This window comes from Desmodus rotundus, chromosome 5 (genome assembly GCF_022682495.2).
Source record: "Desmodus rotundus isolate HL8 chromosome 5, HLdesRot8A.1, whole genome shotgun sequence".
NCBI lineage: Eukaryota > Metazoa > Chordata > Mammalia > Chiroptera > Phyllostomidae > Desmodus > Desmodus rotundus.
In genome coordinates, this window is record NC_071391.1 from 132,358,785 (window position 1) to 132,371,803 (window position 13,019).

The 13,019-nt window shown below is 39.0% G+C and overlaps 1 non-coding gene across 1 annotated transcript; it reads right to left on the reverse strand.

Moving 5' to 3' along the window:
* Positions 1-8,294: 8,294 nt before the first annotated feature.
* Positions 8,295-8,439, reverse strand: LOC112298206 (U4 spliceosomal RNA). Its single transcript, XR_002974115.2, has one exon. It is a non-coding gene; the product is annotated as a U4 spliceosomal RNA (small nuclear RNA).
* Positions 8,440-13,019: the final 4,580 nt, after the last annotated feature.

Here is a 13,019-nt window from a genome sequence, read left to right on the forward strand (position 1 = left end):
TTTCCATTTTGTATGCCTATTTTTTATTTTTCTTATCTAACTGCTTTGGCTGGGACTTCTGGTACTATATTAAACAGGTGTGGGAGAATAGGTGTCCTTGCATTGTTCTTAGTTTTAGAGGAAAAATTTTTCAGTTTTTTATCATTGCACATACTGTCCTTGGACTTTTCACATATATTTTTAACTATATTGAGATATTTTTCTTCTGTTCCTAGTTCACTGAGAGTTGTTCTGTAAGGATGTTCAATTTTTTTCAATCAGCTTTTCATGCATTGTTAAGACAATTGTGTGATTTTTATTTTTTATTCTGTTGATGTGGTATATCACATTAATTGATTTTCATTGTCAAGTCATCCTTATATCCCAGGGATAAATTCCACTTGGATGTGTTGCATCATCCTTTTAGTATGCTGTTGGATTTGGTTTGCTAGTATTTTGTGGAAGATTTTTAAAACTATATTCATCAGGGATGTTGGTCAGTAGCTAGCTTTCTGTTCTTGTGATGTGTTTGTCTGGCTTTGGTATCAGGATATGCTTAAGATATATTTTTGAAGGGTTAATTTATAGTTCTGGCTCACCTCCTAGGTAGTTGTGTTCCTTGGACACATCTTATATTCTCTCTGTGGCCCAGTTATCATACCAGTATAATGCCCTAACAGACTTTCCAAAGTGGTTATGCATCTTAATTGAAGCAATGGTTGTGAAAACATTGAGAAGGGCAGATTGATAAGCAAGTTACCATAAATATTGTAATTTTTAGGAATGATGGGCAGTCATTACTGCAGAAAGAAAGAAAAAGAGGGGAAGGAGGGAAGGAAGGAAGGAAGGAAGGAAGGAAGGAAGGAAGGAAGGAAGGAAGGAAGGAAGGAAGGAAGGAAAGGAAAGGAAAGGAAAGGAAAGGAAAGGAAAAGAAAAGAAAAAGGAAAGATCTCCAAGATGGCAGCATAGGTAAACACAGCTCACCTCCTAACACAACCACATCAAGGTTACAACTAAACTATAGAAAACCATCACTCAAAACTGGCAGAAATTGAGTTGAATGGTGGCCCTGCCACCATGGATTAAAGAAGAAACCACATCCATCCAGTCTGGTAGGAGGGGTGGAGATGTGGAGATGCAGAGACCCAGAACGGGCTGGTACCACACCCATGTATGATGGATAAAAGTCAAAAGGGATATTTTGGGAGTGAGGGGTTGCAGCCCCACACCAGGTCCCCCAGCCCAGGGTGTCAGTGCCAGGAAGATAAGTCCTCATAACTTCTGGCTGTAAAAACCAGTGGAGATTGAGTCTGTGGAAGAAACTGCTGGATTCCCAAGCCATTCTTCTTAAAGGAACTGCACATGAACTTATTCAGACTCACATATGCTGAACTCCAGCACCAGGGCAGCAGCTTGAAAAGCACCAGTGGCATGCAGGGAGGAACTGACATGTCTGGCATCAGGACAAGATATGGGGGGCAGCTTTCTCACAGACAGAAAGGCAGTCAGAGGCCATTGTTCTTGTGTGAGCCCTCCTCACACAGAGTGACAGAGCATGGCAGGAACCATATCTGAGACTCCATAAATCTGGCTCACATTGTTTGCCCCACCTTGGTGATTCCCTGAGACTCTGCCCAACCAAACTTAGCAGCCCAACCAAGTGGTTATCAGTGGCTTTTCCTTATGAATGACTTGTCTTGACTCATGCTTCTGATCTTCCTAAGTCCTCTCAAACAAGCAGCAGCTGCCCTCAGTGAGCCCGGGTACCTTGCTAAGTGGCCCCAGGCCTGGCACTGGCAGCAGCTGGTTTTCATTCATAGCCTAGCCTCACTAGAGCACTTCCAAGCCCAGGACAAGAAGCAGCCAGCTGCAGATCACTTTGTAGCTTATGCCAGGTGACCCCAGGCAGAACATAAATGAGCACCAGGGCCCTGCTAAAGTAATCCCTGCTCTGTGGAGTTGGCCCCTGCACAGCTGATCCTCACAAAGTGTGGAGGTTGGTGGTCAGTGGTCACAGCCAGTCCTTGTAGCTAACTGGCCTGGGTAAATCCCTCCCTACCTGCCAACAGCAATTAAGTCTCAACTACAAGAGGAGGATAACTCAGCCCACACAGAGGGTGCACCTTGAATACCCAGCCTGGGTGATAGAGGAGGCTATGCCACTGGACCCCACAGGATACCTACTACATTAGTCCATGCTACCAACACAGGGAGTCATAGCAGCTCTACCTAATATATAAAAACAAACACAGGGAAGCTGCCAAAATGAAGAGACAAAAAAACATGGTCCAAATGAAAGAACAGATTAAAACTTCAGAATAAGAACTAAAAAATGGAAATAAGCAATCTATCAGATGCAGAGTTCAAACACTGGTTATAAGGATCGTCAAGATATTTAGTGAGGACCTCAACAGCATAAAAAAGATCCAGGCAGAAATGAAGGATACACTAATTGAAACAAGGAACAATTTATGGGAAATCAACAGTAAAGTGAATGAAGCCAAGAACCAAATTAATGATTTGGAACATAAGGAAGCAAAAAACAACCAACCAGAACAGCAAAAAGAAAAAAGAATCCAAAAAAGTGAGGATAGTATAAAGAGCCTCTGGGACAACTTCAAGCAATCCAATATTTGCATCATAGGGTTGCCAGAAGAAGAAGAGAAAGAGGAAGAAATTGGAAACCTATGTGAAAAAATAATGAAAGTTTTCCTAATTTGGTGAAGGAAATAGATGTAGAAGTCCAGGAAGCACAGCAAGTCCCAAACAAGATGGATGCAAAGAGACCCACACCAAGACATAATCATAGTCAAAATGCCAAAGGTTAAATGTAAAAAGAATATTCAAAGAAGCAAAAGAAAACCAGGTAGTTACCCACAGGGGAGTTCTCATAAGACTGTCAGCTGATTTCTCAAAAGAAACTTTGCAGGCTGGAAAGGAAGGACAAGAAATATTCAAAATGATGAACAGCAAGGACCTACAACCAAGATTACTCTATCCAGCAAAGCTATCATTTAGAATCTAAGGGTAGATAAATATCTTCTGAGACAAGAAAAAGGTAAAGGAGTTCATCCCCACCAAACCATTTTATATGAAATGTTAAAGGAACTTATTTAAGTAAAAGAAGATTAAAACTATGAACAATGGGGGTGTTCATACATATGGCAATAAATACATATCTATCAACAATTGACTCTAAAAAACAAACTAAGCAAACAAGCAGAACAGAAACAGAGTCATAGGTATGGAGAACCGTTTGATGGCTACTAGATGGGAGAGGCATTTGGAGGAATGGGTGAAAAGGTGGATGGGACAAGAAGTACACATTGGTAGTTACAGAATAGTCATGGGGATGTACAGTACAGTATAGGAAATGGAGTAACCAAATAACATATGCATGACCCATGGACATGAACAAAGTTGTGGGGATTGTCTGAGGGTGTATGGGGTACTGGGTGGAGGGGAGCAAAGGGAGAAAAATTGGGACAATTGTAATAGCTTAATCAATAAAATATAATTAAAAATAAACATGTAAGAATTAAAAAAAAAAGAAAAAGACATGAGGCTGTAGCAAGTTTGCTATGAATTACATGGTGTTGTATCTTTACCTAAATGAACTTAGTATATGAAGGGTGACTAAAAAAAGTGGAATTTATTTATAAAAATTTGTGTGTTTATTCTTACATGTTTGTTCACTCACCTTCAAAGTACCTTCATTCAATGCAATACACCTATGAAGACCTTTCTTCCAGTGCTCAAAACAGCTTTTAAACTTGTTGATTTTGATGTCTTTTAGTTCTGCTGTTTTTTGTTTCATCTCTTCGACATGGGCAAAATGTTTCCATTTGGGGACTTTTTTTCATTCAGGGAAACATAAAGTCACTCAGCAAGATCAGGTGAATAGGGAGGTGGGGCACAGGAGCCATTACTGGTCAAAAAGTACTGAACACTCAGTGCCTTGTGGACAGGCGTGCTTGTAAGTCACCCATAATGAGATGAGCACATGTGTTGAAAGAGTCTTCGAAAAAATTCACTGAAGCCAAATGTAGCCCCTTACAACAATGCCAGCTGGTACACTGATACAGATGGGTTCCTAAAACACTCACCTAGTGGGGGAAGCCTGTACTACAAGGGGCCCACCCTCCAGAAGATAATTCTGTTTTTTTGGGACCTCCCTCGAAGAGTTGTTACTAAAACAGCAAAATGGCCCTGAAACACCAATCCGAAAGAACCTATGCACCCCAATGTTCACAGCAGCACAATTTACAATAGTCAAGTACGAGAAGCAACCTAAGTGCCCATCAGCAAATGAGTGGATCAAAAAACTATGGTACATTTACACAATGGACTTCTATGCAGCAGAGAGAAAGAAGGAGCTTATACCTTTTGCGACAGCATAGATGAAACTGGAGAGCATTATGCTAGGTGAAATAAGCCAGGCAGTGAGGGACAAATACCATGTGATCTCACCTTTAACTGGGACATAATCAACAGGAGAACAAAAGCAAACAAAATGTAACCAGAGACATTGAAATTAAGAACAATCTAACAATAGCCAGAGGGGACGGGGGAGGGGACAATGGGGGGAAGGGTTTTCAGGAACTACTATAAAGGACATATGGACAAAACCAAGGGGAAGGGTAGAAGCAAGGGAGGGAGGTGGATTTGGCTGGGGTGGTGGGGAGGGGTGGGGAGAAAATGCAGACAACTGTAAATGAACAATAATAAAGTAATTAAAAAACAGCAAAATGGTTGCTAAATTATGATAATGAAGTGTGTAATAATAAAGTTTCTTTTTTCTCTATTTCAGGGTGGACTTGTAAATGAGTTGATACTATGTGTAAATAAAACAGGATATTTTGGTCTCATCTTTGGTATTCCTGTTTTGGTCTTGTCATTTGACTTTATCATATTGACATCAGGGACATTTTGATGCTTTTATTTATTCTTTTCTCTGCCACTAATAACAATAGTGAAAAGTATCATAGAGTATACTATACCTATTGAGTGATTACTAGATGCCAAGGGTTTTTTTCCTTTGGTGCTTTACATTTATATTCTATTATAATTTAACAATTTAATTAAGTATATACCATTATAATTCTAATTTTAAACATGAGAACACTGAGAAACAGAGAGGTTAAGTAACTTGACCAAGATCACTCAGTCAACAATGTGGGCAGTTAGTGCACGGAATACAAAGGTGGTTAGAAGTACACAAACCATAAGCTGGCTGACCCTTAATGCTAGGTTAATCTTGGATTATCTGAGTGAAATACTCTGAATGTTATCATGAACCAATAATCAGTAATTTTTAATCAAGATCATAATGAATGTCACAAGTGTAAATAATCAATAAAAAACAGTGACAATAGTTAAAACTTTACATGATACAATGTGTTGTTTACCAAATTTAACAGAAGAATAATATATTCTTCACAAAATTTAGGTAGCAATATTTTACTTGGTATGAGAAAATTGTCACAAAATGGCTGAAGGCGCAATCAGTAAAATTTGATCTAGATGAAAACCTCCTAAGTGATAAAATCTTCATTGTAGAATTTAGCACAAAAAGAATTGGTCTCGATGAAAATAGTATCATAAAATAAAAATAGAAATGGAAAAATTAGAAACACTTTATATATATATAGAACTTTGGTCAAAAAATTACAATGATTTAGTAAAATTTTCTTTAGGATACATCTTTCTCCATAAAAATGTGGTTGAAACAACACAGAATGAAAATTACTAGATCAAAAGTGGGACAAATTTATTTTTGTTTTCACATTTTTATGTATCTTATCAGCATCTTTTGTAGGGTCTTGTTCATCATAAATACCTTACTGAAGTAATGTACCATACTCAATGTGCTTATTTTTTCATTCTTTGTCTTCAAATCGAATTTCTACGTACCTTATTTGGAAAACGAGTGAATGAAAATGAACTGTTGTGTACCATATGCTACTTGGAATGGAAGAGCTAAAAAGAGGTTGATCTTTTACATTTAATCAATAATTAACCCTTTTATTTCTGTCTGTAAATTATATGGATACTTGTTTTGGACTGCTACTGACTATTCAGACACAATATAGTCACCTAATAAATTCTATTTAATTATATTTACTGAATTAAATTATTTTGTATGTTGATAGTGAAGTTAATTTATAGTTTATGACAGTGATTTATATTTTGATACTTTGGAGAATTCTGATCAGCTTAAAAGTATGAGGTACGTATTTGAAGAAGAAGCCATCTCCTATTTTGAACTTAAAAAAAAATTCAGATTCTGTTTCAAAAAGGGCTCACCTGAGGTTATGGTTAATTTGCCATTGGTAAAATATGGAGTAACTATTGGAATCTTTCATTTACCAATAGTGGAAAGGAACCCCATTAACAATCGGCTTGGGTTTTTCCAAAACCAAGCACAATTTCCACTAATAATTATGAGAACTGGAACAAGTGATAAATGATTACCAAAAGATACAGATGTTAAATGTTTAATTAAAAACAAGCTTGTAGAAAAAAATCCAAGTTCTTGAAAAATATTAAAATCTACGCATAGCTAAAGTTGTTAAACTGGACACAATCTTATATTGATTTGTCATAAAAAATGGCTACTGAATGAAATGCAACATGTCAGTGGAAAGGGCAGCATGAGAACTGGGAGGTGTTGGGCTATTCTACCATTTTAGGTCAGCAGTTCCATGACATACCGTATTTTCAGACTATAAGACGCACCCCCCAAATCTGGGAGGAAAATGGGGGAGGGGTGAGTGCGTCTTATAGTCTGAAAGTAGCTTACCTGGCTTGCTGTGTTGGGTGTTGCAGCGGTGGTGGAGCTGTGTTTTTTTTCCTATTTTCCTCCTCTAAAACCTAGGTATGTCTTATGGTCCGGTGCATCTTATAGTCTGAAAAATACAGTACTATGAAAGAAGAAATATCTCAAATTTTGTATGCAGAGTGAAACTCTTTGTTTTAAGCTCTGGGAAATCTGTTTGCAAATCAGTCTCATGCCTGTTGCTTATGGTGGGGTATATTAAGCCTAAATCTAGTCAGTGTAACATAGTGATTGAGGTCGCAGCCTCTGGAGCCTGACAGCTAAGGTTCAAATCCTGGCTTTCGCATTTATCAGCCACAGGACCTATGAACAACTGGAAAAATTACTTTAAGTTCTTTGAGCCCTGGTTTCCTCACTTCTAAAATGGGATGATAATAATAATCTTACTTCACAGAATTGTTGCCAATACCAGATGTATAATGCATCTAAAAATTCTAATTATTATTATTAATTATTATTATTATTATTAGCTTCAGAAGAGAATTTACTGGTTTAGTCCAAATAGCCTTCTTCTCAATTTAATATATAGTTGGAGTTTGGCAAATGTTCTTTCTTACTTAAATCATTCTTAACCTCTATATCCATGTTCTTCATGAAGGCCTCTGAAATAGCTGTGGACTGTGTGTGTGTGTGTGTTTAGGGTTATTACTATTATAAACTGTAGGGTACTATTATATTGTGATATGAGCCTAACATTACAGGTATTGAAACAACGAGAACACAGAATAAAACTAATTCTGAGAAGGTACTTCATGTAAAGTACTTGCCTCATGTCTCAGCTTGTTTAATTTTATAGGCATTTATTAACATCTCACTGAGCTGAATTTCTTTAGGCAACATATTCCAGATAGAAGCTGCCATGAATTTTTACATTTAATTTTCAGCTTTACTATTCTGCCCTCTTACTGTTTATAAAAATCTACCTCTTACACGGCTATTTGTTACTGGTGTTGAGTTTCACCACCATCAAGGACCCGCCATTTTTAAGGTACTCTTCTGGGTGTTGAATAAATATTTGCAAATGTTCTAAATGCCAGGGCCTCTTGATAACTTCAGAGGAATGTTGCTTAGGCAGGGATAGGGGTAGGGCAGAATAATTTCTGGCCTGGGAATCTGGGCTGAATGTCTTGAATGTCTCCAAAAAAAAAAAAAACACATTTCTACTACTTTAACTGTTACTATGTTAGTGGCTGCATCTCCCTCAAACTGCCTTGAAATATTCTTTTATGTCGATACTTCGGAGAGCAAGAATTCTCCTCTTCTCATTTGAGTTTTGATCTGTGTTTGAAAGGGAATTCTGGAAATGTTGGTCTGCAAAGGCATGACAAAGCAAGCCATCGACCTCACCACGAGGTCTCAGCAAGTTGCTTCATGTTTTCCATTTATAGCCACCTCTTCTCTGTTGGTTCTTTTGAAGCACCCATAAAACAAAATAGGCTCATTACATTTGAAGGGATAAGTGAAGTTGGCAGTTGTGCCCATTCAAATAGGCTTTTAAAAATTTTTTAGATGTTCACACTCCACAAAAAAAGGACAGTCAGAAGATGAATGCCTCTTTCAATTAGCAATAATTGCGCCTCGGATAAACCTCATTGGCTACAGTGCTGCCACTGCACAGAGCTAGATGAATGCCTCTATCAGTGGCTGCTCACGGCTGCCCTTTTGGGGTGAGTGAGAGCAGTTAGGGTCTGGAATATGTGGGCATTTTTGCTATAGATCTAGCACTAATCCGGTCATTGAAGTTAATGTCACCCTGAAAAGGCAGGATCGCCTCATCACTGCTATTTCAGTCACCAGGTTTATATATAAGGATGAAGCCTGAACCTCTCAGCACTCCTTCCTGAATGATAAGGGCATTTTTTCATGACTCGCTCCACATGACATGGACTTGGCTTAGTTGTGGCATAAGCAATAGTTCTGGCCTGTGGACAGGCTCTTCCTATCTATAGAGTTTCTTCTTTTGTGAATTGTTTTCTGCAAATTTGGATCCTTTTCTGAATCTACAGCATCCACATTTTAATGGGCTAGGGAGGATGCCAAGATACATAAGGGGTGCTTTTAATCCTCGAAAAGTATAGTCAGTAAATGAGGTAACAGGTGATGGTGTTTAGTAAATCACTAAGCAAATGTGAGGCAATTTGAGTGGATCCTTGAAAGACGGAAACGTTTCTATGGTTTCTGGTTATGGAATAGTTTGTGGAAGGGCACAGCAGTGTTTATGGTCAGTGACACTCTTTTGGTCCTTATTTTATTTGGTCTGAGCAATGTATGACACTGTTGACCTCTTGCTTAGTCTGGAAGGATTCTCTTGGCTTCTGTGACACCACTTTCCACTGGGTTTCCTCCTTTTTCTCTGACAGTCTTTTTTCTTTTCACTCTTAACCCCCAGGTTGCTATGACCAGGGAGATGCTGGTGATGTCTGACCTGCGCCTCCAGCCAGGCTGATCTCTTAAAGGTCAGACATATGTATCTACTTACCTGCTGTCCACATTCACGTATCCAATTCTTATTTAGGTACCTTAAGTCCAGCATGTCCCAAACTGAACTCGTTATCTTTCTCCCCAGTTCTGTATCTTCCTTGGTGTTTCTTATCTTAGTAAATAATGTACATCCAGCTATTCAAGTCAGAAACATGGTATAATCTTTCATTCCTTCCTCCCTCTCCCTGTGGTAAACTATCATGCCCTTTATATTGTAGTTTCTTAATATCTCCTGAACCTGCCTGGGTCTCTCCATTTCCATTACCCCTCCTCGGGACATCACTCCATCATCTTTGGCTTGGGTGGCGGCAGCAGCCATCTGTCTTATATCTTTTCCCCAGCTAATCCCTCTCATTGTAATCAAATGAGTCTTTCTAAAACAAAAATATGATCATTGTGTTGTTTCTTCCCTTAAAGCCCTCTACTAGCCCTCCTTTGCCCTAAGGATATTATCTTAGGGCTACTGGCCTCCCCTGTTTTGGCCCTGCTGACCTCTTTTACCTCATCTCTTGCCACCACCCCTCAGGCTGCCTGAACTTCAGCCCTTTTCATGTGCATTTGCCGTTCACTGACTCACCAGGTGAGTTTTCATATCTTTAGAACTTTGTTCATGCTGTTCCCTGTCTAGCACATTCTTTTCCTTGCTCTTTCTATGGTTTCAGCTGGGATATCACTGTTCACACTAATAGCCTGTTTACTTGTCTAAATCCCCTTAGGTCAGTCAGTCAACACCTCTGATACAGTTTGGAACATTGTAGATATTCAGTAGATATTTTTTTGGATATATGAGTTTGTGGTAATGCATGAGATATCTTTAAGGAACCATAGATAACCCAGTTTAACTGGAATGTAGGATATATGAAGGATAGGACTGAAAGATATGAAAGAAAGATGGTTAGGTATCAAGTAGGGTTCCCTGAACACAAAATCTGAGATGCAGATTCAGTGCAAGAAGTTTATTGGGGAACACCCTTGGGGTCCACTCTTGTAAGGGATTCAGGAAGGCAGGATGCAGCAGACAGAGAGGTTGAACTAAAAGGAAGTTGCAGCGGAGCTCTCAGCTAATCCTACATGACATGCAGAAGCTAGCATAACCCTACAAAGTTGTCCTGAATTGAGACAAGGGGGCTGGGTGATTGTATACCCATACCAATCAGTCATTGGATGTGGGCTGCCTCTGGAGAGGGAGCAAAACTTGGGCCAAACAGCTCCTTTTGGCCAGAGCAATTTCTGGGGAGGAATTTAACCATGACCTGTCAGAAGCCAACTGGGGCATCTGGGGGACTGAATGCCTTGGTACCAAAGGGGGATCTGGGTGGCATACCATAACTCCATGACATGGGGCATACTTCATGACAGATTGAGGAATTTTATACTTTATTTGGTAGGTCTTAGGATGCCATTGAAAGTGTTTACATAGAGAAGTATCGTGATTCAGTTCTGTATTTAGGAAGATTAATCTGGCTGAGGTGTTTAGGCTGAATTGGAGGTAGAGAAACTGGAGATAGAGAGGACTGTGGGAAACTTTTGAAATAATCCAGGTAAGGAAATAAGGACCCAAACAAGTGTGTTGGTAGCGGAAGTGGAAAGGGCAGGGAGTTGATTGCAATAGGTATGACAATGCTACAATTCACAGGCCCTGGCCACTGATCAAACATGGGAAGTATGAAAGAGGAAGGAGACTCCCAGGTGACTCCAAGCTTTGGAGCCTGGCTGAAATCTAAGAGTGGTGGTGCTGATAAAGGAAGTTTAAGAAGGATATAGGCTTGTTGATTGGTTGGTTGAATTTGCAGGATGGTAGCCACTCAAGTAGAAGTGACCTAGAGATGGCTGAAAAGTTTTTCAGGATGACAAAAAACACATAAATAAAGTTATATAATGATATGGAGATGGTCAGGCAGCAGTGTAAGTATCAAGTGGATATATAAACAGTTATGGCTAAGAGAAGTCAGAGAAGAGAGAAATCACTGTGGCCAAGAAGTCTTCATGGAGCAGGTGGCTTCTGGGTGGGGTCCAGATGGAGGTGTGGGATCTGTGTTTGGGAAGGAGAGATAGGGAGGGAGGAAAGATGACATTCTAAATGAGGGGTGATGCTTTGAGCGGAAGCAGAGAAGTAGGAATACATACCACATGTTTAGGAGATCATGTGAAAAGCAATTTGGCTAGAAGAGAGGATTCATTGAAGGATATTTTTGTTTAAAAAGCTGGCAAATTAATTGTGGAGGAATTTGAATGACAGGGCGAATGGCAGGAAGGTTAGAGGAATTCAGGAGCTTTCTTGTAAACTCTGCCTCTGTTTCTGAAGTTTGATCCTGTCTACCGCCTGAAGGTGCATCTGTGGGTCTCATGTAGAAGGGAGAGTACTGGCTGGGAGTTCTTTTTCATATAGTTTATATGAAGACATTAAAGAAAAGTTCAGCCTGCATGGGTTTCTGAGGCTTTTATATTCACAGTCTTTGCTTAGTTTCATGAGGCATGAAGCATCTGCAGCCTAATTGGTCAGCTGGTTTACAGGCTCACCCTGAAAAATAAACACTGTGTATCTGCAAGTGGAAAGTCAGTATGTGTAATCCAGCTGCCTAGTCACACCTGGCCCAATGCTGTTGAAAACTTTGACCGAGGGCTATAAAACTGTCAAGAGCCAGGGCCCAAGCAAGCTTCCACATTAAGTAGTTCAGTATTGAAGCTACTGGGAAGATAACAGAGCATGCATTTGACTTGCTGGGATCCCTGTTTGCTACAGAATCATCTGGCAGAGCTAAGTAGCTTTGTATTTCTTGAACTATTAAAAAAAAACAACACTTGAGCATGTTATTAAGTTGCAACTGATATCCAACAGCTCTACATTAATGTCTAAGAAGCAAACAAAGGAGTATTTACTCTTTTTATTCATTGTTCAACCTTGCATAGTTGAATTTATTTTTTAGTTCATAGAAATGCATACAGCACTATGAAGTTTTTTAAAAAACATATATTGTAAAGTGTACTTTAGCTGTTTGGTTTAAAGTGGGTATGTTTCAGTGATCCACAGAAGAATCACACAAGGGTTGTGTGTGGTGTTTTCAATGTTAAGTGGAAACTTTAATTGCTTAATGCCGTACTTGCTCCACTTGGATCCTTCCTGAATCTAGCCTAGTTTTGGCAGCTGCCTTGAACATCCCCAGTACAAACTTTAAATTTATTCCATAAATACCTTAACTAGAGAGGAAGAACCATCATGCCCAGACCCCATAGTGTGATGTTAAGGGTGCTGAGAAGACTTCCTTATTTCCCAAATCAACTCTCTTATAGTTTTTCTTTATTGAGATATAATTGATATATAACATTACATTAGTTTCAGGTGTACAACATAAGAATTCCATATTTGTATATATTGCAAAATGATTTTACCAGAATTACCAGAATAAGTCTAGTTAACATTCATCATTATGCATAGTTATAAATTATTTTCTTGTGATGAGAACTTTAAAGATCTACTCTTTTAGTAACTTTCAATTATACAATTGTCTTTTATTAGTAATATTCCTTTAACAGGGATCAAAGATCTTAATGCAGTTTATTCACCCATGGTATCTACTAGCCTTACCCTTGGTAGATGGGGTTTTGGTTTAATGACAGGATTTTAAAGTGAAGCACAGATAAAATCAATGGTCACTGGGCAGAAATGAGGTGATTAGGGCTATGAGCTTTGGAGTCAAAGTGACCTGGGTTACAGACCTGG